This window comes from Erinaceus europaeus, chromosome 19 (genome assembly GCF_950295315.1).
Source record: "Erinaceus europaeus chromosome 19, mEriEur2.1, whole genome shotgun sequence".
Classification (NCBI taxonomy): domain Eukaryota; kingdom Metazoa; phylum Chordata; class Mammalia; order Eulipotyphla; family Erinaceidae; genus Erinaceus; species Erinaceus europaeus.
The window spans coordinates 67,440,607-67,456,179 of record NC_080180.1 but is presented as its reverse complement, the minus strand read 5'-3'; positions in this window follow the sequence as shown (position 1 = coordinate 67,456,179).

Genomic DNA, 15,573 nt, shown 5'->3' with positions numbered 1-15,573 from the left:
CCAGGGTCACGCACCATGTCTCGCCCCCACGTCTACGTCTCTGAGGCACGAGCAGGCCAGCTCAGCAGCCTGTGAGCTCACCTCACTAACAGTAACAGGAACCCTAATGCTCCCCACTGTCCCTGAGTCCTCTCTTTTCTACACTGAACACTAACTGGTCATCTCCCCGTGTGTGTGTTTTTCTAATTGTGATGGAGGGCCAAGCTGCCAGTGTTTGTCATTCAGGTGGCCGTGACTGATCCGGCAATTAAGCAGAGGAGGTTGGAAATAGCTCACAAATGCAAAGACTGAAGACGTGAACCAAGCATGCAGTCACAGCTGTTTGTTTGTTTGCTTGCTTCTTCTTCTTACGGCCACTAGAGTTAACACTGGAGCTTGGTGCTGGCACCATGAAGCCACAATTCCGGCAGCCTTCCTCCCACCCCCTCATTTTTTTTGTTCTATTTTATTTGATAGCATAGAGATATTTTGAGAAGGAATGGGGGAAGACACCTGTAGACCTGCTTCATGACTCTTGAAGTTCCTTGCAAGTGGGGATTGGGGGCTTGAACCCAGGGCCTTGTGCGTGGTGATGTGTGCGTTCAACTGGGTGTGCCACCGCCGTTTAAACAAGCTGTGTGTGAAGGTTCTGTCCTGGTAGGTCTGTCAGTCTGTCCTCTGCAGCAGAGGCTGAGCCACGTTGCTTGGTGACGGTCTTCTCGGAGAGCAGAATGGGATGCTGTGCAGGCAGAGCTGACCCTGCCCGCGGTCCCCACACTCTACCCACAGTGCTGGCCAGCTCTGCTCCTCCTGCTGACCCCTCCCCCAAATCTGTGGGTGCGCAGATGGGGGCTGTGTGTGCTTTGGGGCCCGTGGGAGGTGTGGTCTGTGCACAGACAGGGTGATGGCCATTATCAGCTGCATCTCTCCAAGCTACAGTGCTTCACTGGCTTTTGTTGTTTACAGAGTCACCTCACAGGAAGAGGGAAAGCAATTAGCTCTCAGAGTAATTTCACACAACAGCACTTAAAGCCTGTAAAACAACAACAGGGCCAGGCAGGGTCAAGACGAGCTGGTGGAGAGACAGGACAAATGGACACTAGCTCTGCATGCGGCTGCCAAACAGGGTGGGGTGCCAGGATCTCTGGAGTTAGGTCTCACAGGTTAGCGTTTGAGTCTGCTTCTGTAGGGGGCTTATGAGCATCAGTTCAGGTGAGATTCCTCGGGAGGTGAAGCTGGGCCACTAGAGGACCCTGTGAGGAGAAGCACCCGTCTCTGTGGGGACACCAGCCCGCGGACGGCCTCTTATTGAGTGATTGATTCCTTTATTGAGGAGAAGCACTTAGAGACAGCACCCAGACAGGGCCCAGGGACGGCACCCAGACAGGGCCCAGAGACGGCACCCAGACAGGGCCCAGAGACGGCACCCAGACAGGGTCCAGAGACAGCACCCAGACAGGGCCCAGAGACGGCACCCAGACAGGGTCCAGAGACAGCACCCAGACAGGGCCCAGAGACGGCACCCAGACAGGGCCCAGAGACAGCACCCAGACAGAGCCCAGAGACGGCACCCAGACAGGGCCCAGAGACGGCACCCAGACAGGGCCCAGAGACGGCACCCAGACAGGGCCCAGAGACAGCACCCAGACAGGGTCCAGAGACGGCACCCAGACAGGGCCCAGAGACGGCACCCAGACAGGGCCCAGAGACGGCACCCAGACAGGGTCCGGAGACGGCACCCATACAGGGCCCAGAGACGGCACCCAGACAGGTGTCTAACCACAGAGCTGTTGGTGTGAGTGCACCTGTGGTGAGTGCCTCCATTCTCATTTCTCTGTGGGAAGCCTTTGTTGCTCAAACCCAGGCATACAATGCAGTGATGGCAGCAAGCTGGCCTCAGGGCTCCAGGAAAAGCCCACAGGATGGCGCTGTCTGTCCACCCAGCCCTGTCACCCCACGACACCAGCGCCATGCTGGCACCTTGAAAAGCTGCTCAGAGAGGAGAGCTCTGGGAAAACGCACCCTCTCTACACCATGCACTGGGCAACCGCAGACATGTCAGTAAAAGCGCCCTCTCCGCGCCCTGCGCTGGGCACCTGCAGCCATGTCAGAAAACGCGCCCTCTCCGCACCATGCGCTGGGCACCTTCAGACATGTCAGAAAACGTGCCCTCTCCGCACCATGCACTGGGCACCTTCAGACATGTCAGTAAATGTGCCCTCTCCACACCATGCGCTGGGCACCCGCAGCCATGTCAGTAAACATACCCTCTCCACACCATCGCTGGGCACCCGCAGACATGTCAGAAAACGTGCCCTCTCCACACCATGAGCTGGGCACCCGCAGACATGTCAGTAAACATGCCCTCTCCACACCATCACTGGGCACCCGCAGACATGTCAGTAAACACGCCCTCTCCACACCATGCGCTGGGCACCCACAGACACGTCAGAAAACGTGCCCTCTCCACACCATGTGCTGGGCACCCGCAGACATGTCAGAAAACGTGCCCTCTCCGCACCATGCACTGGGTACCCACAGACATGTCAGTAAATGCGCCCTCTCCGCACCATGCACTGGGCACCCGCAGACACGTCAGTAAATGCGCCCTCTCCACACCATGCGCTGGGCACCCGCAGACACGTCAGAAAACATGCCCTCTCCGCACCATGCGCTGGGCACCCGCAGACACGTCAGAAAACGTGCCCTCTCCGCACCATGCGCTGGGCACCCACAGACACGTCAGAAAACGTGCCCTCTCTGCACCATGCGCTGGGCACCCGCAGACACGTCAGAAAACGTGCCCTCTCTGCACCATGCGCTGGGCACCCGCAGACACGTCAGAAAACGTGCCCTCTCTGCACCATGCACTGGGCACCCGCAGACGTCCAGCACAGCAGTGGGGAAGGGCAGCAGACAGATGCTGATGCTGATGGAGGGGAGGCAGCTCGCCTCACTTCAGGCGGCCTGGAGGGTGGCTGGCAGGTTCGGGGGTTAGGGGCTCAGACTCTTGTTGGCAGGCAGAGGCCCCCTGACAGGGAGCACCCACGGAGCAGGTGTGGTCCCGCCACCCTCACCACAGCCCAAGGGAAGGAGGCTCATGGAAGTTTGCTCGTATCCCCCCCCCCCTCCAATCTGGCCACCTCTGATGACAAACAGCCTCTGTGTGGACTGGAGCTTCTCAGGGGATGGACTTCCCCAGCTATGCTGTAATTCCTGGGACAGATGGCTTCACACCAAACAGAAGGAATAATGGGAGTTAAAAGAGAGTAATCACATCTCCTTCTTCATCGACCTGTTTACCAACTACTGCTGTCTTCTCACCCCTGCTGCTTCCCTTTGTCCCCAACTAGCAGCCCGCAGCAGCCCAGCCGGCCAGCTCAGGCGTCCTCTCTCAGCAGGCTCTAGTCCTTTGTCCTTTCCATTCCAGGGGGCTTCCAGCCTGACTGTTTCTCTCCAGCTTTCTGCCGGGGCCAGAAACACACTGCAGAACAGAACATATCAAAGGGCAGTTTGGGGTGACTGGAAGCGGCTTGCCTGCCCCTCCTTGCACTGAAGGAGTTTTTACTGCTGTGTATCTCTGCTCTGTATTAATTTTTTTTAAAGGCAGCTTTGGACTGAAAGCCTAAATACAGCTCTCAGAGTGTGGGTTGACGCGCAGTTTTGCAGGCGCGGCTGGCCGGTGGGCTGTACACAGGGAGCCCTGCTGCTGGAGAGGCCAGACTGGCTGTGTGTCTCCCAGTGCGTCCCGGCCGACCGTCCCAGGTTTTCTCACTCTCTGGCACCTCTCAGCTTAGGCTTCAGGCCTGGGAGCAGGAGAGAGGTCCTCTGACCATCTTGTCACTGCCAGGATTCAGAGCCTGGACAGAGAACCAGGAGTCAGGGGCATGCCCGAGCCTGGATCTGACCCCAGGACATGCCCTGCACCCTGAATCCCATTTCCTCTTGCACCCCGAGTTCAAGCAACAGGTCCCTCTGGGTTATGAAGCTTGAAGACATGAAAATAGTCGTCAGCTCTTTTCAAAGTCAGGGACCTTTAAGTCCAGGCTCCTCAGAACCTGACATGTTGGACAGCCACCCTTCAGACGTGCTTTCTCTCAGCACACCGCAACACATGCATTTCCCAAAACTCACTCAGGGCTGGGGTGGGAGTGGAAAGCACTCAGGAATCCGGCTAAGTGTAAGAACAAACAGGGAATTCTTTTTTAAAAAATATATTTATTTATTCCCTTTTTGTTGGCCTTGTTTTATTGTTGCAGTTATTATTGTTATTGATGTCGTTGTTGGATAGGACAGAGAAATGGAGAGAGGAGGGGAAGACAGAGAGGGGGAAAGAAAGACAGACACCTGCAGACCTGCTTCACCGCCTGTGAAGCGACTCCCCTGCAGGCGGGGAGCTTCAACCAGGATCGTTCCGTGGGTCCTGGCGCTTTGCACCACGTGCGCTTAACCCGCTGCGCTACCACCCGACCCCCACAAACAGGCAATTCTAGCTTCGGGAAGGTTTGAGAGGGCACGTTTTCATATTAAGAAACCAAGTATCTTGAGGTCGCCAAGTGGCAAGTCCACAGTCACATGCTGCTCAGTTTTCATGCCTGAGGCAGTGTGACACACATACCACACACATGGAGGAAGCACTGGGAAACCTGGTGGAGAAGCTCCCACAGAAGTCCAGCAGCAAGGGCCCTGCAGCCTGGCTGCACCATGGCTTCAGTGACTCTCACGGGCCCTGACCAGTCCTCCCCGGCCCAGCAGGAGCAAGGGGAGGTGTATGAGCACCATCCTGGGTCTGAGGGAGCCTCACAGAGCTGGTCCTCCTTCAGGACTCTCCAGTCTGTGCCCACACCAACACCTAGCCCTATGCCCACATCACCTCCAGGCCAGGCCAGCCAGAAGCTTCAGCCACCCCTGGCTATGGTCTGCTTTCCCACGCCCATCTGCTCCACACTCACGCCCATTGCTCTGACTCCCAACACCTCCAAAGCTGCCCATCTCCACACGCAGCCATCTGCTCACGTCCCTCCATGGTGGTGGGATTGAGTTGTCTGATGAGTGAGCGGGGGCCACCATCATACCCACTGCCGACAGCTTTTGATAAGCCAGTGCTATTTAGATCAGAACTAATTTGATAATTTCCATTTCCAATCACTTTTGTACCTATCCAAGTCCATCTTCACACTTTTTTTTCCAACTCCAGATGCCTTCCCCAGAAAACTAAAACCCTCGAAACTGGCTAAAGAATAGACATTACAAATCAAGGTTCTGTGTCAAGGATCTTAAGTAGAGCGATTCTCTCTACCAGCGTGGAACAGGAGGCTTGACGTGCCCAGTACAGTTCAGGCATGCTCGGTGGTAGCTGGCCTTGGTGAAGACGCTCAGGACAATTATGAGTTGGATGGTGTTGCCCATAATCTCTGCTCAAAATACTTGAAGTGGCAAAGTCAGTTCTCCCTGTGTTGGTGAAAGTGGGCTATATCTACTGAATTAATGTCGGTAGTGACGGTGCATGATTCTGACACTTATGTTTCCTTATTCACACCCCTGCTAACACTCCATTTTCCGGTGTTCAGACAGAAATGGTAAACCTCTGTACAAGACTCCACTGCAGTTGATATTAGAGGGAGAGTCCTAACTGGAGAGCTGACACACTGCTGAATATCTGCAGGAGGGGGTCGGCTCCCTGGGCTTGGGCTGCCTCCCTCCCACCCACCTGCCCGGCACCGGGCCAGGCCCGTCCCCTGCCCACCACATAGGCCATGCAAACACAGACTGAGCAAGTGAAGCCAGAGAGAACATTCCGAAGAGATTCTGAAACCTCTCTGTCTTCTGGTTGGAGACAGAATGAGCCACCCTTCTGACTCCACCACCAGACCCAGGCGGGGCCAATATGAGCAGCTAGTGAGTCTCAGCTGCGTTCCCGAGAGCTGAGTCCCACAGGCTCCCTCTGGCCTCGTCGTGACTGAGAAAACCCTGCACACCCGGAGACCTAGCCCACAGCGTCCTACTCACTGCTGCCAAAATCTAGCAGCCACGGTGGATCAGAAGCTTCTCGTGAGCCTGATTCACTGTGCTGTTCAAGTGCTCTACACAGTCAGAAATACCAGGGCTTAGAACAGACATGCGCCTGGTCCAGTGGAAATGATCCTGACACAAGCAGCCCAGAGTTCCTTGCTTTCTACCAGAAGTTCTCAGCAATTACCTACTTTAATTTTTTCGAAATATTAATTAATTAATTTCCTTTTGTTGCCCTTGTTTTTTTTTTGTTGTTGTTGTAGTTACTGATGTCGTCGTTGTTGGATAGGACAGAGAGAAATGGAGAGAGGAGGAAAAGACAGAGAGGGGGAGAGAAAGACAGACACCTGCAGACCTGCTTCACCACCTGTGAAGCGACTCCCTTGCAGGTGGGGAGCCGGGGGCTCGAACCGGGATCCTTATGCTGGTCCTTGCGCTTTGTGCCACCTGTACTTAACCCTTTGCGCTACTGCCCAACTTCCAGAATTACCTGCTTTTATGAATTTTTATCTAGTAATTGTTTGCTTGTCCATACATAAATAAGCCTAATGCATCAGCCATAGATGCCCTCTCCATTTCTTTAGTGCTGACCTAAGGCCCAAGACTTGTCTTCCTAAAAGAGTACAGGATACAATCACTTCCACCAGACCCAGAAGACGTTAGACACCCATCTCGGTACTTACATGTACTTTATGCCTGTGACTTGTCAGGCTTGAGACTCGAAAGCCAGGAACTGCTCTCCCAACTCTCCAACACTCCTAGCAGAGACGAATTTTCAGATTCCCAGTTTATATGACAGTGAAGTCAGGGAGATGACACTCTCTCCCTGGTGCTAATTAGTCACTGAAAAGCTTTTTAAAGGTCCAGGTCAGTATTTTTTTGTTTTTGCTGACTCACCATTAACAAAACCACAAGTGGTAATTGGTCCTCAGCTCTGCTTGATGGCACTATCATTCGCTCTGTTTCTCCGTCCCCATGCAGAGAACAGGGCCATTTCCTGGGTGGAGGCTGTCTTTTTAGACCAGCAGTGGAAGTCTGCTGGCGGGACTGGCCCACTCTGTTCTAAGATGCCCCTGAGGTCCACCCACCTCCTCCTCCTTTTCCCTTTATAGTGCTAAGAACGCATGACGTCTGCTTCTCTCTCAGCAGTTCCCGTGTGGGAGGCCATGCCGACACCTGGGGTACGCGCAGCCCTCTGCCACCCGCCGAGGTGGCCAAACCTAGCTTTCAGGGATGCAAAGCTGCCCTACAGGGATGCAACTGGCAGAACCCCCCCCCCAGCCCCTGCAGCCCTCCTCACCACCCCACCCCTGCCCTGCCCTGCCCTGTTCTTTGAACACTTTCTCACCTCAGTGTTTGCTGAGTCCAGGCAAGGAGGTCCCCAGGGGCCATGCTGAGGAAGGGGTCTGAGCCACAGTCTGAGGCTGACGGGTGACCCCCACCTGCCCAAGGTGAGGAGGAGGGTGGCATGTGAAGGGGGCATGCGCACAGAGACTGGGGAGGCCTCATAGAAATTGCATTGGAATCTTATTCCGTGGTGTCGGTGGTGTCGGGGACATGGTCAGGCTATTACTGTGACACTCACATCAGGACAACCAGATCAGACCAGGAAGCAAACTTCTGCCTCAGACGCTGTCAGCGCCTCAGTCTGCCACCCATGTGTGGCCTGGCCAGACTGCCTGTGGCCGTCCTCCTGGCTGAGGGAAGAGGAGTCTGCCCAGGGGACTTTGGGTTCAGCCCAGTGACACCAAGCACTCTGGTCACACAGGTGTGCGCCTGTGCCCAGGAGCCAGGTGAGCACAGGCTCACTGAGCCAAATCCAAGACTCTGTGGAAGAGGGACATTTATCTGGACTCATGGCCACTTGTAGAGCCCTGCCAGCCTCTGAAAGTCAAACTCTCTAGCCTATAGGAGTGCACGAGACCACGTCTCCATTTAACGTCTCTCACTCCTACTTGATTTAGAAGAGACTTTGATACCAAATTTCTTCAGCATCTAGAAGTTTCCTGCCTAGATTTTTAAAAAAATTTCCTTTATTTAGTTTTTTTTATCAGAGCACTGCTCAGCTCTGGCTTATGGTGGTATGGGGGATTGAACCTGGGACTTGAGAGCTTCAGGCATGAAAATCTCTTTTGCATAACCATTATGCTATACCCCCACCCTTTAAAAAATGTCTTTATTGGGGGGTTAATGTTTTACAGTTGACAGTAAAATGCAGTATTTTGTCCATGTGTAACAGTTCTCAGTTTTCCACATAACAATTCAATCCCCGCTAGGTCCTCCTCTGCCATCCTGTTCCAGGACCTGAGCCCTTCCCTACCCACTCACCCCAGAGTCCTTTACTTTGGTGCAATACACCAACTCCAAGTTCTGCATAAGTGTTTCCCTTCTGATCTTGTTTTTCAACTTCTGTCTATAAGTGAGATCATCCCATATTTAGATTTCTTTTTTTTTTTTAAACAAAGGGAGAGCCAGCCCAAGCTCAACGTCACAGACACAAGGTTTAACTAGACTTTAGTGGTCACTTTTGCTTTTGTTGGACATGTTTCCACAGATGTGCTCATAGTGGCAACAGCACCGGTCTTCTGTTCACGGCAGTGATGGAGCTCCCACGCCTTACAGGGGTGCCGAGGGAGAAGCGGTGCAGTGCAGACCTGACGGGGCCCTGGCGGTGGCCGGGGCCTGCTGAGGGGACACAGGGTTGGCGGCTGGCGGCTGCGGCTGGCGGCTGTGTCCCGAGGCTGGACATGGGGAATTCATGCTTTCTCAGGGACGTCCGTCCGGGCGTGCTTTCACTTGGGACTGGAGGTGGCATTCTCAGCATGCCCACTGTGTGGCCACTCACACGTCACACGTCCGGTCTGGAGGGGAAGGAATGGGAGTCCTTCTCAGCACCTTGTCCTAACAGCAAATGCCCACAGTTTGCTGGCCTCAGACAGAATCAAAGCAGACATGTTAAATTGCTCTGAGCTAACTGTATAACTATTTTTATTTTAAAATTCAGTTTTGTCATTTCTGAAGTACAACATCAGAGGACTGGCCCAGCAAGTCTGCTCACCTAGATAGGGCACCTGCTTTGCACAGGACCCAGGTTCAAACCCAGTCCCCACTGCACTGGAGGAAGATGTGCTATCTCCTCCTCTCCCCCACCCTTCTCTCTGGAATGGCTGCTGGTGAACCTCAAGGTCGACTGTTGGTTTGCTTCTGGATTCTGCTTGTGAGACCTTCTGATTTGATCACCACATTGGGTTTGCTTGTGTTGCTTGCTCTGTGTCTGTTTGCACGTCCACTGTTGGCTGGGACATTGGTTTGGTCCCCACCCCCCGCCTCTGGGACATTTGGTTTAGTCATCGCTGGTTCCCCGCTTCTTCCTTCTTCCCGTCCCCTATTGTAAGTATTTCCTTTGTTCCTGACTCTTCGGCGGAGGAGAGAGATGGAGGAGAGAATTGTGTTGTAATTAGAAGAGATTAGTTTGGTGTACAACATCCCCACTTGTCAATAAAGAAATACTGCTTCTCTGCTCAGCCATGAGTCTCTGGCCGCCTCTGTCTCCCGCCCGTGAAGCCAGCCTGGCAAAAACAACAGTCAACAGCAAATGTGACCCAGACTGTCAGCAGTATCAAGACTGAGCTGCTGCACGCCAGTATTAAAGCACGTTAACTAGCCAAGTGCAAATCTGAGCCACGGTAGAAGATACCAGAAGGTTACCCTCCTTAGGACTCACTCAATTTTTATTTTTTATTTATTTATTCCCTTTTGTTGCCCTTTTTTATTGTTGTAGTAGTAGTTGTTGTTGATGTCTTTGTTGTTGGATAGGACAGAGAGAAATGGAGAGAGGAGGGGAAGACAGAGAGGGGGAAGAGAAAGACAGACACCTGCAGACCTGCTTCACCGCCTGTGAAGTGACTCCCCTGCAGGTGGGGAGCTGGGGGCTCAAACTGGGATCCTTACACCGGTCCTTGCACTTGGTGCCACCTGCGCTTAACCCGCCGCGCTACTGCCTGACCCCCTAAATAATAAATTGTATTTATTTATTAATGAGAAAGATAGGTGAGAGAGAAAAAAACCCAGACATCACTCTGCTACATGTGCTGCCAGGGATTGAACTCAGGACCTCATGCTTGAGAGTCTAGTGCCTTAGCCACTGTGCCACCTCCCAGACCACTCAATTTTTATTTTTGAATCTTTCATTCACAGGAAGTTCTTCCCCACATTGACCTAAATCACATCTGAGTCAGTCTGTGTGCTCTCTCTCTCTCTCTTCCTTTCTATTACAAGTCATCTGAGGAGGAAATAATGGTTTACATGTTTGTTGGCACTTGGGTGCAGTTTCTTATCTCTGAGTGGTAGGTGTCTGCACACCGCTCTCACCCTAGTGCCCTGTGCCCCTCCCACCTGCACCCCACGCCCTCACCCCATCCTTTGTTCTGGAGCAATGCACCACACCCACTCCAAGTTTCATCCTGTGTTTTCCTTTTCTTTCCTCATTTCTTTTCTTTTTGCCATCAGTGGCGCCCACACAATTAAGCTACCATCCACTGCTCCCAGTGACCCAAGGGGCAGAGTCCCCCCCAGGAGGAGAGACCCTCCCCCAGAGGTAAAGCCCCCTGCACCCCCGGAGGAGTAGAGCTTCTCCCTCAGAGGTTGCTCCCTCTGAGAGCACTGCGGCTGGTCCCAGCAAGCACCACCTGCTGGCCTTGACTGAGGAGGAGTGACAGGTGATGCAGGGATGCCCCATCTGAAGGACCGTCCTGTGGGCAGCCCTGAGGAACAGGAGGATGGGTTCCAGATCTTTCCTTAAAGGTGGATGACATGGAGGCAGGTCTTGGGGGCAGAGCTTCAGGCTCACAGGTGGCCTAGAGGAGCATGGTGGGGGGACGGTGGCCCTGGCAGTGGCTCTCCCTCCTAGAACTTTCTAGCCGTGCTGCAGGAAGCCACGCTGCAAGGGAGAGCTGCATTCACCCTGTGAACCCCCTCTGTGCCCCCCCCCCAAACAGCCCACAGTATGTGCGGCCATCCAGCTCCACGGACAGGACCTGAAAGTCCCACCCTGTGTGTTCCAAGGCTCCTAACACTGTTGAGAAAGCGTCACAAGACCTCAGCCAACTCTTGGGGTTAATGTTACAGAGGTAAATGGAACCACCTGTATTTGAGACTGAACAGAGAACCTAAGCACAGAGGCTGCAGAGTGCCTCACCCCCACCCCAGACAGGCCAAAGCCAGCTGCGACCCCCAGCCCAGAACTCACAGGCAGGAGGTGACTCGTGAGACATAAGAAGAGATGTAGTCAGTAGACAGACGCCTTTGCAACTTTACCACCCTCTTCTACACTGCTAATTCTCATAAAGTGTCACCTTCAAGAATCATCAGTGCACCATCTCCCCAGATGGTGCCTTTCCCCGCCTGCATGTTAGCTGTCAGGTTCAGGTAAAACTAGCAAAGTCATGGGCCCCTTGGACTATACCTAAATATTTTAAAGCTTTTTCCAAAATGGAGACCCCAAATCTCATCTGCTATATTCTTGCCTTTACATTCCTGATTATTTAACAGTTTGTTCTGCTTTATATCTTTTTTTCAAGAAGTTTTTAAAAAATATATTCTATTTATTTATTTCCTTTTTGTTGCCCTTGTTGTTTTTATTGTTGTAGTTATTATTGTTGTTATTGATGTCGTCGTTGTTGGATAGGACAGAGAGAAATGGAGAGAGGAGGGGAAGCCGGAGAGGGGAGAGAAAGACAGACACCTGTAGACCTGCTTCACGGCCTGTGAAGTGACTCTCCTGCAGGTGGGGAGACCGGGGCTCGAACCTGGATCTTCACGCTGGCCCTTGAGCTTTGTGCCACCAGCGCTTAACCCGCTGCACTGCCGCCTGACTCCCTCTGATTTACATTTTAATGCTTTTCAGCCACCAAGTTCCAGATGCTGCCATGATGCCAATCTGACTTCCCTGGGCAGACGACCTCACCAATGTGTCCTGGAATTCCACCTCCCCAGAGCCCTGCCCCACTAGGGAAAGAGAGAGACAGGCTGGAGGTGTGGATACACCTGCCAACACCCATGTTCAGAAGAGAAGGATTTACATAAGCCAGATCTTCCACCTTTTGCTCCCCATAACAATCCCGGGTTCATACTCCCAGAGGGATAAAAAATAGGAAAGCTTCCAATGGAGAGGATGGGATACAGAGCTCTGGTGGTGGGAATTGTGTGGAATTGTACCTCTTACCCTACAGTCTTGTTGATCATTATAAAATCAATAAAAAGGAGAAGAATCATCAGTGCATACGTTCCTGAAGAACTAGTATCAGGATAGCGAGACATCAAGACAAAATGAAGTCTGTCCCACCCATAAATGTCTCTTCAACAAACAAAAAAGAAAGAAAGAAAAAGAAAAGTGCAAAAGTGTAAAAATCAGAGACCAAAAAAGGAGAACCCCCACAAGACAGATCTATTTCGAACACACGGTGTGAGTGAGAATTATCAATGCCTCCTCATCCCAGGGGTGGCCACAGGGTCCATGTGATTCTAAATATATTCTGACTCAGAAGCCAGCTCTTTCTAAAAATGGCTCAGCCCCAGAGCAAGGCCCCGGATGTCTTTAGCTCTCTCTCCTTGTCTCGGCGGCTATGGCTGTGGACTCTGCGGGGCTCTGACCCACTTTCTCCTGGGCTTCCGGGGGGGGGGGGGGGCTCATCCTGATGTCACCTTGACACCCCAGCACAGTCTGGTGCCTGACAAGCACAGCAGTGCCTCTGCAGTCTCTCCTCAGGATGTGACCCAGCTGGGCTCCAGAGTGTCCAGGGCCTGCCTGAGGCCTCAGAAGCCCAGCTCAAAGCTGGACTCAGCCTTTGGCCCATTGAAATGAAAACAATCCCAAAATTGCAGTGATGTTTATTTGTCCCGTTTTATGTAAGTGCCCACTTGGTATCTTTTAGGGAACACTTAAGGCGGTGATGGTAGACAGAGGACATAGCACAGGGCGCAGGCTCAGTCTCTGGGCCACATAAGCCAGAAGTGAGTGGTGCTCTGGTCTCTCTCTCTCTCTCTCTCTCTCTCTCTCTCTCTCCCTCTCCCTCTCTCTCCCTTTAACAAACCTTTAAAAACTGCTGAGGTTGAGAATTCCCAGGGTGGAGCCCTGGGCTCTCCTGCCAAAGAAAGCACTCTCCCCATTTCTCTGGCCACTTGTCTCCCTCTTGTGTCTCCAGAGTTCTAAGTCAACCTCAGCTGACTACAGTGAGACACACCCTTGCTGTCCCGACCTGTCACTTGCACACAGAGTGGGGATGGTGCCGTTATACCTGCAGGCTCCCCAGCTGGCCTCTGTGCAGCCCCACCCAGCATGGCCCCTCTCAGATAGGACCAGCTGGCCCACAATGATCTGAGGCTCAGTTACCCCATGAGGGCCTTGTGGGAACCCTGAGTTTGCCTGGGGGCAGGCTAGGGAATCCACAGGGGCAGCCAACACCTGTACGTGCATGTGTGCGTCCATGTGTGTGTTCATGTTCATGACTTTGACCTCTGAATGGCTTAAGATTTAAGAACTACCCTACCTCACATCCCTCAATCACTCTATCTTTTATGTATGTATGTATGTATGTATGTATGTATGTATGTATGTATGTATGTATGTATTTTTTTTCCTTTTTTGCCTCCAGGGTTATCACTGGGGCTCAGTGCCTGCACTAGGAATCCACTGCTCCTGGAGGCCATTTTTCCCACTTTGTTGCCCTTGTTGTTGTTGTTGTTGGATAGAACAAACAGAAACTGATTTATCTGTTCTATCAAAAAGAAAGAAAAGAGAGAGAGAAGGAAGGGAGGGAGGGAGGGAGGGAGGGAGGGAGGGAAATGGCCACTTGTAGTGGTGGATTCATAGTGCGGGCACCAAGCCCCACTGGTAACTCTGGTGGTAGCAAACAGATAAGTAAATAAATAGGAGTAAACTCATTTACTGGACGCACACACTCATTTACATGGACGCACACACGCACGTACAGGTGTTGGCTGCCCCTGTGGATTCCCTAGCCTGCCCCCAGGCAAACTCAGGGTTCCCACAAGGCCCTCATGGGGTAACTGAGCCTCAGATCATTGTGGGCCAGCTGGTCCTATCTGAGAGGGGCCATGCTGGGTGGGGCTGCACAGAGGTCAGCTGGGGAGCCTGCAGGTATAACGGCACCATCCCCACTCTGTGTGCAAGTGACAGGTCGGGACAGCAAGGGTGTGTCTCACTGTAGTCAGCTGAGGTTGACTTAGAACTCTGGAGACACAAGAGGGAGACAAGTGGCCAGAGAAATGGGGAGAGTGCTTTCTTTGGCAGGAGAGCCCAGGGCTCCACCCTGGGAATTCTCAACCTCAGCAGTTTTTAAAGGTTTGTTAAAGGGAGAGAGAGGGAGAGAGAGAGAGAGAGAGAGAGAGAGAGAGAGAGAGACCAGAGCACCACTCACTTCTGGCTTATGTGGCCCAGAGACTGAGCCTGCGCCCTGTGCTATGTCCTCTGTCTACCCTTGTATACTCCACAGAAGCTGGGCTTCAAAGTCAGGGGCAGCCAGTGCTTTCACACTCTGCTAAAGCATTTGTTTCTGTTTGTATCCCATGTTAGTGCTTAACTTCCCATACATTTTATTTTTAAAGAATGCATATGCTTTTAAAAAAAACTGTGTAAAATGCTATGGCCACGGAAGTTCCCAAATTTCCTCAACCATGTTCCTCCAGACAGACAGCAGATTATGAATGAGTATAGGAAACAGACACGTGGTGAGAGATGTGCAGGTAAGAGCGCACATGAACAGAGAGACAGAAGTGGGAGAGAAGCACTCACACATCTAGAAGTTCACCTTCGTCTTTGCACAAAGGTAACGTGTGCCCCTTAGCTCTTTTCTCTTCTTTCCCAGTGCTGTAGCCTGGAGATGAGTCTGTGTGGGCTGATGGAGATCTCCTTTTCTTATTTTATTATTTTTTATTGCCACCAGGGGTACCATGGGGGCTCTGTGCCTGCACTGGGAACCCACCGCTCCTGATGGCCCTCCTCCCGGCTTTTTTTTCCTCGATGCCCAGACTGTGGAGCCTCAGGCTGGAGCCATGAGTCTGAGGAAGGACTCGAGCTATTTCACCCAAGTCTGAAGTCACACACTCCCCACTCTCCACATCCCGGGATGTGGGGACTCTGTCCAGGACTCAAACATGGGGAGCCTGTGTCCTGAAGTGAGAAAACGAGAGACACTGGGACACTAACCCCTGGGGAGCACCCGGCTGCAGCTGAGCTGTGCCCTGACCCTGAGCAGTGCTAGCCTTCCCATGCCCCGCTCCCCTCCCCTCCCCCCAGCTGGCTTCCCACACCCCCACCCCAGGTGCCGGCTGGCTTTCCCATGCCCCCACATCCAGTCGCTGGTTTTCCCAACCCCCCCAGGTGCTGGCCTTCTCACACCCCACACTCAGATGCTGCCCTTCCTAAGGTCATGGTGAGTGTGCCACAGAGTTTTAGGGCACTGCCAGGGTTTCACTGTTCTGGGCTGAGTTTTTCAGACAGAAATGGGGAAGAGGGAGCCACCACAGCATGGAAACTTCCCTCAGTGCTACAGTGCTCCCATG